Raw genomic sequence first — 17,682 nt, 5'->3', positions numbered from 1 at the left:
TTGTAATTTGCCATTGCTTACAGTATTAAAAAGTGTAGAAAAAATAGATACCGTATTGTAACTTGCCACTAGCTTACAATATTTGCTGTGTACTCGTTATCCAGTATAGAAGAACTGTGTGCCCCTTTATATAAAACCACTTTTCAGAACTTTGTATAAATGAAACCAATTCTCATCAAATGTCTTCCACTCCTTTCTGTCTGCTTTTGCCTTCTCAAAGCTCCTATGTGTGGGCTAAATTAACACTATCAAACCCTAAATCATTCTTATTCTCATAGCAGCCAACATCTACCAATACCTAAAATTCTGTAACCTTGTCTAGATATCAGATTGGGAATAAGGCGGACCAGAAGAAATGCAAGCGTGGTGAAGCTGTTAAGCTTAATTGGACAATGTAAGCTTGCTTTCTCTTCTTTTTCTTTAATTCACTGAAAATTGCTTTCTTTTACTTGAAATTTAGTGTTAGACTTAACGAATAGGTCAACTTTGTCTATGTTTTGGTGAAACCTGAATAGATAATTCCACAAATGACATACAACAGTTTCTGTGAATCATTCAATAAGCTCAGAAGGTGAGTCTCCATGCAAATTTAATTGGGGAAATTCTAATGGGAAAACATGTAAATTTGATAAAAAATATTCCAAGGATTGAAGTTGTGCCTTTTTTCTATAATCCTTTTTTCTTTTATTTTTATGCCTAGTTGAGTTCATTGCTTGGGGAAAATTAAAAGTCATTATTTTTTCATACTGAGTATACATTGTAAATATTTTATGGTTTGAGTTTTCTTTGGCTTATAAGGTTTTCTTAATCATGAATTTGAGATGCAACACAATTTCCAAAACCCTTCCACATGTATCTGAGGGCTCAATTATTTTCTCATTGCGTACATCTATCTGAACTTTTCCATGTTTAGTTAAATGGAAGGTAGAGTAGTTATATCCATCTAAATAGAGAGACTTCATCTTTGATGTCATTTAGAACGGTGAAGGAGCATAAGTTGTGCGCCAATTACATTCAATAAAATACAAAAAAGCTTCCAGATTCCTGTTGCTAAATTCATCTTTGTCTATAAAATAATATCAAATTTTGTTTGACAAAGGAAAAGAAAAAGGAAAAAACTATGATTTTAACTATGTTAATTTTTTTTTGTAGGATAAACAATACTAAAAAACAACAAGAAATTTCATGTCAAGAGGTGATTGCAGAATGTCGTCGGCGAAAATCATCCGGGAGGATGATAAGAGACTCCAAGTAAGTTGAGTCTAAACTTTATACTTATCTAGTTGCTAATTACGTGAGTGTGCTGTATATATATATATATATGACAAAAATATATTTTAGTTGGTATGGAGTTTCATTTTTATGTTGGCTCTATCATTTTATTATCTATTCCTAATAATGGAAATTATGGCTGATCATAATAATGGAATGTTTGATTACAATTGTATCAAATAATAGAGTTTAAAATAGATTAAAAAGGAAAAAAAAATTGAAACACAAGAACACTAGTTTGATAGATGGAAAAAGAATAGAAAAATAACAATATTTTTTTCCTTTTTTCTTCATTTCTTAAGTACGATAATTTATAACCTCAATAGGTGATTAAGACACCATTATTGAGAGACTAATAAACATACAACTAAAAAAAGGAAAGGGTAAATAATGAGCTCTAGTAAATAAGAAAACATATTGCTAAGAGACTGCAAGTAAGTTGAGATTTAAATTACTAATTTCAGATCATTATTACTTTAATTTGGACAAATTTTCACCACAATTTGGTTTAAGCAAAATATAGTCTTATACAACAAAACATAGACTAGTTTTGTTTGCATTGGCAATGATTTAGTCTTATACAGTAAATTGTTTAACGTTGAAATTTCTTTTTGAAATGTTTAGAGGTCAAAGAATGCTAAACCCCTAAAATCTACCTTGATTCAAAACAAAGCTCTATAGTCTAATTGAAAAATCAAAGGAATTACTAGATGGAAAACTTTAGAATCTTAATGATGGAAATTCAATTCCCCAATACATAATGGGCGAATCTTGTTTGCCCCTGCTTCCATGGATATTAACTCCATATATTGGATGGGATAGTTTAAATTCAGCAAAGAAGGAGTTCAATTGTTGTCATAAGAAAGCAATGAAATGGATGTGCATTTGTTAGAGTTAAAGCTCAAAGGAAGCTGCTTGCGAAGAGGAAGAGAAGATCAGAGATGTGATTGCAAATTTTTTGATAAATAATAATATTTTATGCTTATTTATTAATCCATTTGATGAAAGTAGATGAATTCTGGAAATGCATGGTTCAGATTTGAGGTACCTCATAGTAGAAATAATTGCTCTTAGTACTTGAAAATCCTTTTTGTAGTTATATACCATTGAGATTTGGTTAACTGTTGAGAACATGTTAAAAACCATTAACTGAAATGATAATTTAATTGTATATATGGTTAACCGATATGTTTGGACTGAGATACGTAGAATTCCCACCCCTAATTGCATATAATTAGGAAATTTCCCATTTAGAGGATGCCTTAAGACACATAGAATTCCTTATGGAACAACAAAATAATTACTGCCTTGTTTGAAGCAGTGGGATAGGATCAACCTTGAGTCCAGGTACAAATCCAATCACCAAAACAATCTGTCGATCAAGTAGACTATCTGGGGCGGAATCAGAATCATTATTGTCCTTGTCATCATCATCACTTGAGTCCAGGTGTTTCTCTTCGTGATATACTTAATTTAGTTTCATTTTCATCAATATATCAGAATTAAATATGTAATAAAATTACTAGCCTTCTTGATGTTCATTAGTGACATCAACACCAATGATCCCACTGGTTGTGCTAGTAACGAGTGGCACTCTTGAGCCTAATTTTCTGCAAGCTACATAATATCAAATGAGAAAAAGTTAACACGCAAACCAAACTCAAAGATATTTCTGAGAAGTGAAAGCAATGTCTGTTCATATATTTCAGGGACAAGGATTCCCTATTGTTGAGTTGCTGCCAAGCTGAATTCTTTGCCATTTTGATTATATTATGTATATGAGTTGTGAATAGAGAAATATATTTAATTTGAATGTAGAAATTGGTAATTACAACAGAGAAATTGGTAATTACAGGATAAGGTATAAATTTAGTGTTATAGTTATTAAGGAATAACATATTTTGCTTACATGTACACAACACATTAGAATCCTAAGCCTATATGCAGATGAGAATATCACATTAAGCTTCTGATTAACGGGATGAATAACTTTTTCAGGGAATGCAAAAGCACAAACTATTAGGAGAAGATATTCTTCCTGCAATAGCATCAAATCGAAAAGTTCAGCGACTACTCAACGAGTTCACAGATCTCCTGTCCGAATATGTAAGTGCTGAAACTAATGTGGCCCAGATAAATGCAACAGAACCAACCAACTAGTCGGCAACAGAACGAAAGAATCTCGCTACACGTGTGATAAACCGAAAGAATTCCGACCAGCAAGCAATGGAGGATGATTCTGCCCCTATGATGGCAAATGATACTCAGTTACCGGCTGATCAATCAGATTTAGGTCCAATGTTGACGGATCAAGTCATCCCGGATACACCAACTATGGACACTGGTCCATGATTCTTTAACTTCTAACTAATAGGATTGATCTTAATGAGGATTAGCAGGCTAACCGTCCTTGGCATCTTTCGGGGGAACGGATGATAAGGAAGAGAAGAAATTTGTAACTATTTATGGATGTTTTTTGGTGTAAAATCTTTTTGTGGTTTGGGTTATTTCTAAACATAGACTCTGGTTTAAAAGTTGGAAAACCGGTACATTGAGATTCATTCCATTAGCAAACATAGCCCAAATTGACTAACCGTGTTTAAAAAAAAATATCAAAAGTCAAAGGGAAAAGAGTTACTTTTGTCACTATATTTATTTATTTTATAAATTAATCTCCCTTATTATCTAATTAATCTCTCTTTAATTTTTTATTTTTCTTCTTCTTTCTCTCTCATCTTTATTAATTATTATCTCTCTAAAATGAATTCAACATAAGAACTTAAGTTCCAAACAAGAGTGAAAGTACCTAACACAACCACTTCAGATTCCAGGTTCTCTCTATACACTTTCCAACCAAACATGAACTCAACTCATACTCTCATATAAATGAGAAACAAATTCTAAATCTTTTTGGATTTATTAATCGAGAATATCTTAATCCTATAAAAATATTCATTTTTTAATGTCACATAAATTAATAAAATTGTAAAACTCAACGTTCCCGCTCTCTGTTTGCAACTCAATTAAGAAAAATAAAAAGATGAACTAGAGTACGCTTGAATCTTACCCACATTTCTTTCTTCTATAATCTTTGTCTATTGAATCTCAATTGAGCTTGGACTTTCTTCTTCTTGTTTTTCAATCTTGTTTTTTTTAATGTATTATTATATTTTTAATATTTATAAATATACTCCTATATTTTAATATTTACACGTTTCCCCCACTTTCCTGTTTCCTATGTTTTTCTGAAATTAGGTTTCCTAGTATGGTTTCCGTTTCACTTTCCGTATCCATTTATGTTTCCATGCAACATAGCTCTACTGTACCGCCAATTCAGTCTTGTCTATAGTAGATTCAATCTAATCACGTTTGAGAAATGGAGCTTTGCACATTCCTTCTTCCCCATTCGGTCATTGAATTCTACTGTTCGGTCTCAATCTCTGCGATAGGGCTAGGTATCAAATCATCTGATAGTCTCTCTGAGATATGGTTTCCTGGTCCTGAAATCTTTGTCTCCTCTAATGCCGTCAACCTCAATTTTCGTGGACCTTCTAGGAACGAATAACACCAAATTAATCAGAACATATCATCTCTATTGAAGCTTGACTTCTCTAACACATATACATATACGCTGTTAATTTCATATTATGTCAGCTTATTTATTTTCTTTATTAATTTAGGGGTTGTATCCTAATATGAAATTCACTTATGTTATTAAGCTATTGATATACTTGGTATTAATCTGAATTTTTCCTTGTTTTTTTGTTTAAATATGAAAGAATACAAATTGTTTGGTTTGTTATCTGATTGAAACCATTCAGAATGGTGATGAGTTTTCGATGTTATCAGTATAAGTTATGAACTTGTGGTTAGAGCATCCCAAACTTCATCACCGTGCTCACTTTTCAACGAGTACAATCCAAGTGGAAAGTATATTGTAAAGGGTTATGTATGTGCATTGCGATGAATGTTCATTGGTTGAATACCTTAACCATGCATGAAAGCTAGAACTGATTATATGCATGCATGAAAATGTTCATTGAGATTGGCCATATTCTTACGATGTTCCTTTACACTTGGCTTGTTAACGTAAAAAAAAAGCATTCAGCATGGTGATAGTTTATGATGCATTCAGCACAAAGAAAATCCCTTGTGGTGACAGCAACATAAACCTAATTACCAAATTCATTTGAAGGAGAACCGCATTTGGAGCCCCTCATATCCACGTTGCATACTTCTCAGTCCATCTCCATGCGAGCCCCTCATAATCTTTCCTGTTGTTGGTGAGGTATTGCTCAGCAACTTCTTCTTGCCTAGGAAATGACGCCTCAATGTGGGGTTGCGGTAGTAGATCATATATGTATCACAACAGTTACAAAATGCATAGGTTTACAATATATCACAAACATGATTAAGTATTTAATAAATGAACTAGATAAATGGTGGCATATCTATACCGTGGAAGTGAGATAGGGAGGGTGAGTAAGGAGACGGGGAAGATAAATCATCCCCTGAGGAGCCATTGATTGGAGGTCTATTTGGGAACTCCAAAAGGTAGCTGATTATGATTTCAAATACACCCCTTTCATATGGGGTGTATTGGGGCCTTTTATTCTGACCCAATTTGAAAATGGTGCTAACAATTTTATTCAATTTGTCAATGTTCTGCACACAAAAATGAAAGATACAGATTTATGTCTTTTATTGGCTTATAATGCAACAAAGAAATCAGATTTTTAAGGAACAATAAAAATCCCCACTATTTATCCCACTAAAAAAAATTAAAGACCCAGTAAACTAGACTTGGTCAAAAAACAAACTTTGAATCAAAACTAAAAAATCTCAACATTCCCTCGTGATTCAAAGTTTTTTTTTTACATATGATGTACTTCCCATCATTGTCTTCTAATCGGAGCACTTCTCCCCGCAAATTGCTTCTTGGCCGCCATCAATTTGTCATAATACTAATGAATCGACTATTTTTCTTTCATACTTAGAGTCTCGAAATCCCTTTTGAGATTCAAGACCTGCATCCTCCTTGTTCTTTCATTGCCTTGGTAAAGTTCTTTTAACTTATCCCAAGCCTCTTTTCCTGTTTCACAAATCATGATTCTTGTGAAAATTGATTCTGAAACAGCAGCATGAATATCAATAAAGCTCTTGGAGCCTTTGTTAATTCATCTTCATGAGATTGATTTAGTGTTGGATTGTTTCCAATGGTGGTATTTTCCTCTCAGATTCAACCCACTGACATAAACCGAATCCTCTCAGATGAGCTTTCATTTTGACAGCCCAAATTTGGTAATTTTCGCCATTAAAAATTGGAGGAGAAAGACTTGATTGGTGGTTGGAAGCCATGGTTCGGTTTTCTTTCAAAAAGAAAAAATACTCACAGATCCCTTGAAGATCACTAAGGCTCTGATACCAATTGTTGGGATTTTTGAGAAGAATACAGAAGAAAATAAGAAAATTGTGCTAAGAATTTTATTCAATTGGTCAATGTTCTGCACAAAATGAAAGATACAGATTTATGCATTTTATAGGCTTATAATGCAACAAAGAAATTAGATTTTTAAGGAACAAATGAAAATCCCCACTATTTATCCCACTAAAAAATTAAGCACCCAGCAAACTAGACTTGGTCAAAAAACAAACTTTGAATCAAACTAAAAAAGCTCAACAGTTATCATCCAAGATAAGAAGAATCATTACAAATAGAAAGAATCATTTGTGATATTAACAATGAAACCAGAGAAGCCCTGCTGCGTTTGATGTTAGCCTTTCTTTCTTAGCCTGTTTAGAATTTTAATTCTTTTCCTTAATTAGCTTTTTCTATCATAATTTATTGCATTATGGGATCTCATTACAGATATGATTCTCTGCTAGTTTTCTACACTTTATAAGCAGTTGAGTTGAGGAAAAAGAAACCCATGTTAATAACAGATATAACCATAATCCCTGTGCGAACTGAAATTACATATGGTAACAAGATGGCTGGGTTAAAGTTGTGAATCAGAAATGAGATAGTAAAATAGTCAAAGAAATTAGAGGCAAATTGTCATGATTATATTAAATTTTGTTGGACTATATTCAAATTTTAGTTTCACGCTCTTGTATTAAATTTTGGGGTTAATTACAAATAACTAACTTGTGATCTGATCGATTTGCAGACTTATACCTCTGATTTTTTTTGCTTACAAACACAACCCTGCAAAAGACAACACAAGTCCATAAATATCTATTTCATAATTCATTTCCTTTAGGTTCAACTTTGCAGATGAGATACACAATACAACTTATCAGTTGAGATACAACAACAACAACAAAGCCTTAGTCCCGAAATGATTCGGGGTCGGCTAACATGAACCATCATATAAAACCATGAAATCAAGTCGTGTCAGCGACACAAATTCGCTCCCTCCACTCCGTCCTATCCACTATCATATTTTCCTCAATTCCCAGTAAACTCATATCACTCTCGATCACCCTCCTCCAAGTTTGCTTAGGTCTTCCCCTACCCCTCACCACTACATCCCTTTGCCACTCTTCGGTTCTCCTAACCGGCGCATCAAGCGCTCTACGTCTCACATGGCCAAACTACCTTAGTCGGTTTTCTCTCATTTTATTCTCAATAGATGTGACCCCTACTTTTGTCCTAATTATTTCATTACGCACCCGGTCCTTTCTCGTATGACCACACATCCATCTCAACATACGGTTAATTAAAAGCATCTTGGTCTCAGGTATAGCTGCTATTTCCTGTGCATGTCCCCAAAAAGGAAAGAAATGAATGATGTCAAACCAAATGCATTCAAGTCAGTCATAAATGAAATGAAATGAAAAGCAAATAAAAGAAGATAACCTTAAGAAAAAGTGTAGTAGATTGCTGTAAGGTGTGGGGTAGTTAGCAAGCGGTATACTGAAATAATTTCCTGTCATAACAAACCAACTTAATTTCCTATAACTTTATAATGTACGTAAAAGATTAAACACTATCTCCAAGTGTAGCAGTATAGCCACACAACCAAATGAATCCCATACCAACGGTCCCAAATCATTCTGAACTGACGTGTTCTAAACCCACAAAAACAAACTATATATATTTATATTTGACAAATCAGGATCTTCAACAATTCTCTAATAATATGAAAATACCTTTATACTATTGTTATTTTCTTCATTTTGAAAGTTGTACTAGTTCATCAATATTATAGCTTTATTGTCATTTGTCTGCAATCAAATCTCAAGTACCTAAGTCCAGCAATCTCAAGCTGAGAGTTATTCATACCACTGAATATTCAAAAAGCAACCAATGTTATATATATCATTTAAATGCTCTCAAAAGTGTAGTGATTCTGCCCTATCCATTTGCTACATCCTAGGTCAATGTAATAACAGATTTTGTTGCTTATTTTAATGTGATTATCAATGGAGAAGGCCATTCATCTCCAAGAGGATAGAGAAAAGGTTGCTTGTATATAAAAAAATCAATTTTAGACAACTTAAGATGGTGTTTTGCTAGTATCAATTTCAACCCAATTATCAAATAAATAAAATATCACCATCACATTTAACAAACGATTTCTAACAACAAAAATAACTATTACCTGAATGATGAAATTTATTAAAAATACTTTATGATTTGATATAAACCATAGTCATGGACAATTTATTGTTATTGGCATGGGCATAGGCATGATTATGGGGCATATTTGTAGACATGGTTATGGACATATTTTTTGTAAGCATAATTATGAGACATGGGCATAGGCATAGGCATTGATGGAGCTAAAATAACTCATCCTCTTCTTTTTGGTTATTCATGACAAGCTTCAGTTGAATTTGACTTTTGCACACTATTTGGATTACCAATTTGGCGACATGGATGGTTTGGATTGCATTTAACATCTGGTCTCCACCAACACTTGTATTGTGGATGGTTTGTCTTCTTACATTGAGGACACTGAATGATTTCCATCTGATACATTCATTCATTTCATTACTTTTGCTTATAGAGCTTATTTTACAGAGTTTTCTTGTAGGGCATTCAATAATTCTACCAAGATAATATTTGTTAGATCTCTTGATTTTTCAAGAGAACTATAGTTGCCAGAAATTTCTGGGTAACAAGAATTTTCTGAATGATTCTTGAATCTGGAAAATCAGCACCTAAAAGTTTCACCTTCTTAGTAATGCTGAGACGCCTATCTGCATACTCTTGAATAGTCTCTTTCTCCTTCATTATTTGTCATTCGAATTCGCGAATCAAGTTGATTGCTTGCATCCCCTATCTTCTCACTTCCCTCACATTCCTACTTTAAAAAATCCCAAATCTCCTTTGCAGTTTTAATGTTGTTATTCTGTTAAAAAAAAAACAGATGAGACAGCAAAGTTGATTCAGACATTTTCTCAGCTTCTTCTCTTTATGAGCTTTGAGTTGAGCCATTGTTGGATTTTCTGGTAAGTGAGGAACTTCATGTACATTCTCCATAACTTCCCATAAATCGTGGGAATCGACATATGCTTCCATCTTCACCGCCCACATTTGATAATTTATTGCATCAAACACAGAAGGTGAAATTGAAGAAGTAAAACAAAAATTTGAATCCATCAGCTTGTTTGTGTTTGAGTTTTTGTTTTTTTGGGGTTTTATTTATTTATTTTTGAACTCACAGATCCCTTCAAATCGAATTTTCTCTGATACCACTTTGTTGGTTTTTATGCGTAAAAGATAAAAGAAATAAGACAAATAATTATAATACATAGACATATCTGAGAAGCATCTGTATTTTTAATATGGAAAGAAAAAGCTACGAGTTGTATGCAGTTATTTATACTCCTAAAATACAACAAATTAAAAGAAAAATTTGTCTACCAAAAAAAAAAGAAAAATTTGTCTATAAAATCTCAAAAGATATCTTCCTAAAAATCAATAAAAAATCATAAATGAAATTAGACTCTTTGAACCATTTAATTAGCAACCTTAAAATTCAAATAACTCAACAATGGGAGGGACAAATCAACATAAATAACCAATTAATAAATATAAACCTCAATTTAGTTGCATTCTCCTACAATCCCACTGCTAGAATATCCTCAATGGGATCATTTTGACCGACGACCTTCTCTAATAAGTATTAACATATCTTTTTTTTCTTCTGATTTGGTATGAGTGCCCTGAAGAATAACTATATTTGTGTCCATCAATCCGATCTGTTTCTTGGTCGTGTGACAATAATTCTTATATATTAGCGGTTTGAGTAGCAAAGGACTCTTGGGAGTTGAAACTGTCTCCTTAGGTGAGCTTCTCTTTACTTCCACATAACATGCATGTATTGTCTTGCTGAGGTTTATGGTTGATCTCTTCTCAGCTGAATCGTAATATCTTTCTACACTATTTCTAAAGCACTCATTGCACTAGTCTACCTCCCTTTCTACGTCATTCTGAGAGTTGGGCTCATAGGCTTATAGAATCACGGAGCTTTAATCACTAATTGATTGGTTTGAGGTAGCATTTATGGCATCTTCAAGATCTGGAATACGCAACATTGATTCCTCAAATGTTGAGTCTCTCTTTGCTTCGTGAGGTGTTTACTTTAGGCGAAAGTGTGTAGCCATAGACATGAATGCTGAACCGTGTAAAATGAAGAGAAAGTCATTCAGTTATAACTGACAGAGGAAAGTTATAAAAGATGAACATGTGATTTGAATTTTTTTGTGAGATGCTTTAACGTGTTACAACTAGATTTCTTTTGTAGCTATATAACTGTGTCTCCTCGCACTTAGATGAGGAATAATTAAATTGTACAATTTATTATATATTTAATAATGTATTCTAAAATTACTAAAATCCACTTCCATATGTAAGGTCCTAGGTTTTTTGGTCAATGGAGCTTTGACTGTAGTCTTTTAGAATTTATGGATGGGTAAAATACAAGAAGAAGAAAAGGTTCCGTACGAAAAGATTTCTGAACATATTAACTCTAGAAAGCATGCACAAATCAATTGATAAATTCATTTCCTCGTAACACAAAGTGATATGTGCAATTTGTCATAGGGATAATAAAGAACAACCTCAACTCTGCTAGTCTAAAAACATTAAGTCACATCTAAAAAATATTAGCAAACATTTTAGATGAACTTAGCATAACAAATGACTATTTCAATGTATCGAGATTTCAGTTTTGAAGTCTTCTAAAGTTAGCCTTACTAAACGCTCTTTTCCCTATTCTAATGCATAAGTACATGATATAAACACAATATCTTCATCTAGTTGATATGGAAGAAATATTGACTTTTTTTTAAATGAATATGAATGATAAATTGTCTTTCTTAACAAAATTAATCTTGTTTCTAGGCGACAATGAAACGAGATCAATATACTGTCTAAGAGCACTCACATGCTATGGCGCATTGAATACACAAGTATCATTTTAGCTTTCAGGTTTCAACAAGAAAATAGTTATTTAAATAATGCAGATTTAAACAAGAAGTTAGTATTTTAGACCTCAACTTCACTGTTAGAAGGGATTGTTTTCGCCGACCACATTCTGCAATCAGAACTAGAATTTCTTTTGTTTTGAGTTCAGAAGATCTGTTGATGCACTACATGGATTTTCGTCCCATTTCTTTACCTTCATTTTTCCTGCACAAAATTCACCAAGTTAAAAAATTATTAGTATTTCTTCTGGTGTTTCTTTTCTGATCTCAATGTCTAATTGTTAGAATAACTCTTTTTGAAGAACCTACATACTAAGAAAATAGGTTCATTCAACAAATTACAAATAATGGATGTTATTAAATTCCTTCCTTTTCTTTTTCTAAACATATTTGCAGACTGCCTATATATGCTTAGAATTTCAAACCAAACTATTCTAAAATCATTAAAATTAGTTCAACTGACTCTAACTATTTCAAGAACACAAAATCGACTAGACTGATAGAGGATCATCCAAGGTGAGCAAGGGCCTGCCATCAATAACAAGACAGTCATTTGTTGTAAGAATAACTCGTTTTGAACATATTCAGAGTTTTGATTTAGGGTAGATGTTGGGTCTCTTCAGATCTATGAGGAGAATTTTGATTTAGGGTACATGCTCGATTAGTTTCATGGTTTAACTCAATGAATTAGAGATAATAGGTTAGGTAATAGGTTAAAATAAAAGCCCCATCAGCGAACTCAACTTTGCATAAAAAGGGAATATGAAAAACAAGACATATGCTGCGTTTTAATCGAATTTATATGGGAGTCACCTTCTAAGCTTATTGAATGCTTCATAGCAATTTTATAGAACAATGATATATATTAGAAATAAATACTAAAAGAAGAAAGATACCTTCTACCATTAGGCTTAGCAGTTCGAGGGGACTTGCATTTCTTCTAGTGCTCTTTATTACTAATCTCATATAGCTAGACTGGGTTAGAGATAATTTTGAGTCTTTGTCTGTGTTGGCTGTTGTAGAAATAAGAAGGATTAGGGTTTTGAAAGGATTGGATAACTTTGAGATGGATTAAAAAAGAATTGGATTTATTTATACAGGAATTATAGAAAGTGGTTAAACCAAGGAGCAAGTGGTTTTTCTATTAAAACAAGTTGGATACTGTAGGTCCTACTTTTTGTGCCCACAGCATATATCCAAAGTTTAGTAAGAGCCAATGAAAAATTACAATATGGTACCTACTTTTAATAATAAAAAAAATTCAAAATAACTACTCATTCTGAATGCTTTTAAATATGAGATTTAAATGAAATGATGTATATGATTTATTTGTAGATAGGGTTGCATATTGGAAAATAAAATTTACAAATATGTTGCTTCGCGTTAAAATTCTAAATTTTGAAAATAAAAAAAATTATATAAAAAAAAAATTATCTACAACTATGTCAGATTATAATTTGAATTATGTAAAATTAAGTAAATCATTATGACAAAAACATTTTGAACACTATATTTTATAAATTAAGGATCTATAATATATGTGTTAGGATTTAGAATTTATGAGTTGGGTCTCAAATACATGAAATCTATATAAAGTAAAACCCCGATAAGTGAATATTTGATAAATTAATAACCTCGATTAAATAATTTATTCATCAATTTAATCTAATATTATTAATTATTAATTATATTTCCAATCAATTATTAATCGTTTAAGGTATATGATATATTCTAACATTGGATATAAAAATAAAAAGTTATAGACATGGACCGACATTTTGGGTGTGCACTTCATTGACCAAAGAAAGATACCATGGTCATAATATTCATTATATTAATTTGTATATAATATAAGGTTTGACTAGACTGGCTCAGGGTTTTGAGATAAATTTCACACCCAATTCATTTGAGATAAAATAAGTATGTCCAAGTCTAATCAACAACGGTAAACTTACATAGGTTGGATGACTAACAGATCCTTTAACAAGCATAATCATCACTAAGAGCCACAATAAATAAAGAGGAGTTATTGAATTACACTTCAAAAAATTCTCCAAACTACACTTCAAAAAAGAAATTTATTATCATTTTGAATAAAGGGTCTTTGGCCCTTCAACTTTGTTCAGAGAGTCAACTTTTTCAAAAAAGATTTCTGGTATTGATAACTTGTGAAAAATTCCTTAATCAGAGCTCTTCCATGTGAGGCGTCCTTGGGTTCCGCCGGAAACACTCTTATACTTAAGTCAGTAATTGTTTGAGAATAAACTAAAAGCTCAAAAGTGAGAAATTAGTAAGTGTAACTTGAATACCTCAGACTAGGTGTATTTATATTAGATTCTGTAACCATCCAGGTGGTAACCTAACCAGTCTCACATTTAATGTTCTTTAATGTATTAATGATACATTCTTTCAAGTTCGACAGTTGAGGCCTTCGATGAACTGTTTAATGCTATTGATTGTAGCGGTTTCCTAAGAAAACAACTCGGTCCCATTCTGGCGGCTATAGGTCCTTTATGGCGTGTCATACCCATGTGGCGTATCCACGTGGCAAAGTCCCCTTTACGAGTGACTTCTGCCATACGCCACTCCTTTAACTTGGCCGATGATGCACCGCGGCTGTACTATATCCCGACAGTGGAAGGAATACAAGTTGGTGCTACCTGAGTTCACATGGTCTAATGAGCCAAGCTACTGAACCATCACTTTTTTTGTTGATCCAATATTTCTATTAAGGAGAAAATTGCAGCACTTCGTCCAATTGCAGAGAAAATTATCCTTTTGTTTTGTGTCTTGCATCAACAGATTATCTTCACATTCTTCTAGAAATTCTTTCACAATTATGCAGATTATCTTCTTCCATTTATATTTCTCAGTTTTGAAGTAATTAACTAATATAATAATATTAAGTATATATCTATAGAGAGAGGAAGTCTCTTTGCTGGTTACATCTTTATATTCCTAAGTTCAATTGGAACTTATAAATATAGATGAACTAGGATTTCTATTATAGTTTAAAGAATAAATCGTCCCATGTCCAAAGAACTCAAATTCCTTCATTGACTCTTTTTATCCAATAGCCTACTAAATTCATTTTCAATTGACATATCAATTGCTAAATTAGAATCTTCAAAATCCCATAATTTATCCATGAATCATTTTTTTACAACAATAAATTAATTAATCAGTTGCTCAATTAACTAAAATTAAATAATTAGACTAAAAACTACTATTAATTGTAAATTCTTTTCTAATTAACTACGAGTGAAACATATACACTTTGAGATTAATAAAGTGACACTGAAACATATCTAGGACATACTTGGAGTAGAATAGTTTTGGTTATTTAAGAAACTTATATACACTAGCTTTGCTTTCTAGGTAAATAGATAGATGTCAATAATCAACTAATCAACTAGATGTTAGGTTTGCAATGAGTCAATACAAAACAATGAGTAAATATGTTGGAACTCATTATCACCTATTATCAAAATGTTTCAACTATAGCATGGAACTCTTTAGTTAAAAGTAGGGATACAGGAGTTCATTTTTCTGGTAAGGTTATATGAAATTTTTTGTTTTGCTCTCATCATATGTATCATTCTCTAATTTGCCGACCTGTTTTCCTTTCATCAACTTAGAGAATTTTCTATGATTTTAAAAACCTGTTCTAATTTTAAAAAGGCCCTTTTTCCTGAATTTTGACAACTCTTGTTAGCTTCATTGTTTCCAAATAAAGAGAAGTGAATTATAAATGAAAATTTATGAATTACAGGATTATATATGTTTTTATGTTTATCTATATCCGCTACTTAAGTTGTCATTCTTATTGAAAATCACTTTTTTTGGTGGAAGAGAAAATCAGTTTTATTTGGTATAAATGTAGGACTAACTGTAGATTTTGAAAATTAAAGGAACCTATGTTAATGAATCTTTTGAGAATAAGTTATATCCCTCTTTTGTTCATTATTTTCATTACTTTATCAATGACAATTTTGATCATATCCCAACATCGGTGAGCTGAATAGAAAGTTCTGTAGCAATGAATGTTAGTTGTGCAAATGGACTTTTGTTTGTCCGATAACTTGGTTTCATCTGTTGCCAAATGAGTAGACTTTCAACTGTCCTTGGTAATATTAGACCATAACTTTCCAGTTTTCGTTTTGCTTCTAAATTTTCAATTTGAGAAGCTTTCTTCTATTTTTATCACTTTGTGCCTTTATTCTCCTAAAAAAATGATGATATGAGGTTGTATGTTGATGCTTCACGTTACAAATAGTCTAATAAGGTTTGTCAAAGAGAAAGACTTTTGGGGGTAGGGCTGTAAACTAGCCGAGCCGAGCTTTGCCCGACTCGAGCTCGGCTCAGCAGTTTCTTATCGAGCACAAGCCGAGCTTCGAGCTTGATTCGAGCTCAATTTGTTGTTCGAGCTCGGCTCATTTAGCTGCTTGATTATTCACGAGCAGCTCGTTTATTTTTCTACAATGTATTTGAAACCAGTTAATTGAAAATATAAAAACAAAACTTGAAACAAATCCATAGTGGATTTAATATACTTCATGAAACACACGGTGCCACTCATGTTGTGGTTTATTCATCCTCACTTGCATATTTATAAAGGACAAAAAAAAATTTGCCTTTGAAAGTAGGCGATGTGAGTTGGATGTCTTTTACTAAAGGACAATTTCTTTTTTTCCCTTGAAAGCATGCCCACACTATCTTCACATCCCACATCGGTAATTGTAAAAATTGAAAAAATGAGAATATGGTATACAAATAACCCATGCAAATGCAGAAAAAGAAATATACTTTTATTTGTTAGTTTAGCATTCAACTTTCATATTTTCATACAATCCCAAATACTTTTTATTCATTCTTTTAAAAATAAATATTGATAATTATGTTGAATTAATGTAATTTTTAGAAATCTCAATTGTTTTTATGTTCAATTAAAAATATTTTTATTATATATATTTATTTTTTAAATATATAAAGATTATAATTGAGCTAGGTCACGAGCTTTTATCGAGCTTATTCATGAACTTATTCACGAGTCTCTAATCGAGCTTGCTCGCGAGCTTTCGAGCCAAGATTTGATCTGCTCAAGTTCGGCTCGTTTACAAACCGAGTCTGAAAATCGTGCTCACAAGCGTCTCATTAGAAAATCAAGCGGAGCCGAATAGAGCTTTTATCAAGCCAAACGTCGAGCCGCTCATGAGTGACTCGGGTCATTTACACCCCTATTTGGGAGCTTTAATTGGATACTTCCCAAGTTTCTGGTCGACTACCATTTGAGTTGTGGATCCTAAATCTTTGACAAACTGCATTATACTATTTGTGTACTGGGTAGCTGCACATGTAACCCGAAGCATCCACTCAATGAAATGGTTTGACACAACAAAAAAAAATCAATCTTTAAACTTCTTATTATACTGCTGAAAGAATTACAATTATTACAAAATCGAAAGAAAGGGCACAAACATTACAAATTGAGATCAGGCAGCCTATTACCCTTCATTGATGATTGGTGACGGTTATACACAAGTTCAGGTTGTTCCATATACTGCTGTTGTAATGCAGTTGTAGCTGCAGTAGAAGTACCCGTTCGTTGTCCTTGCACTTGTTTCAATCCCGTAGCCATATAATTTTGGTCCATGCCAAATGGAGTAGCGCACCTCGGCACCACCTCTCTGTACACTTGTTCAAAAGCTTTAGTTGCTGCATAGTTTTGATTTAATGCAACATTATTCTGCCCCCTCCATTTTGAAAGAACCTACTTACACCAGCGAAGCCGGTTGGCTCTGAATGGTTTAGAAACCATGTATAGTAAGGGATGTTCTGATTAGGACACAAACCATTGTTTTGGTTTAATGGAGCAAGAGCAGCAGCATTCTGTCCCCCTCCATCGGTGCATACCATCTTTCCTTTACAAGCAGCATAGGTATTAGAAGGAAAATTACAACGCATCTAACT

At 32.7% G+C, this 17,682-nt stretch overlaps 1 long non-coding RNA gene across 1 annotated transcript; it reads left to right on the top strand.

Moving 5' to 3' along the window:
* The first annotated feature begins 243 nt into the window (after positions 1 to 243).
* Positions 244 to 3,696, top strand: LOC136222141 (uncharacterized). Its single transcript, XR_010685516.1, has 3 exons — positions 244 to 394; positions 1,153 to 1,251; positions 3,271 to 3,696. It is a non-coding gene; the product is annotated as an uncharacterized lncRNA (long non-coding RNA).
* The last annotated feature ends 13,986 nt before the right edge of the window (positions 3,697 to 17,682 follow it).

This window comes from Euphorbia lathyris, chromosome 3, assembly GCF_963576675.1.
Source record: "Euphorbia lathyris chromosome 3, ddEupLath1.1, whole genome shotgun sequence".
In the NCBI taxonomy this organism is placed as follows: domain Eukaryota; kingdom Viridiplantae; phylum Streptophyta; class Magnoliopsida; order Malpighiales; family Euphorbiaceae; genus Euphorbia; species Euphorbia lathyris.
Note: the sequence above shows the minus strand (reverse complement) of the source record. Positions and strands in the feature narration are given on the sequence as shown.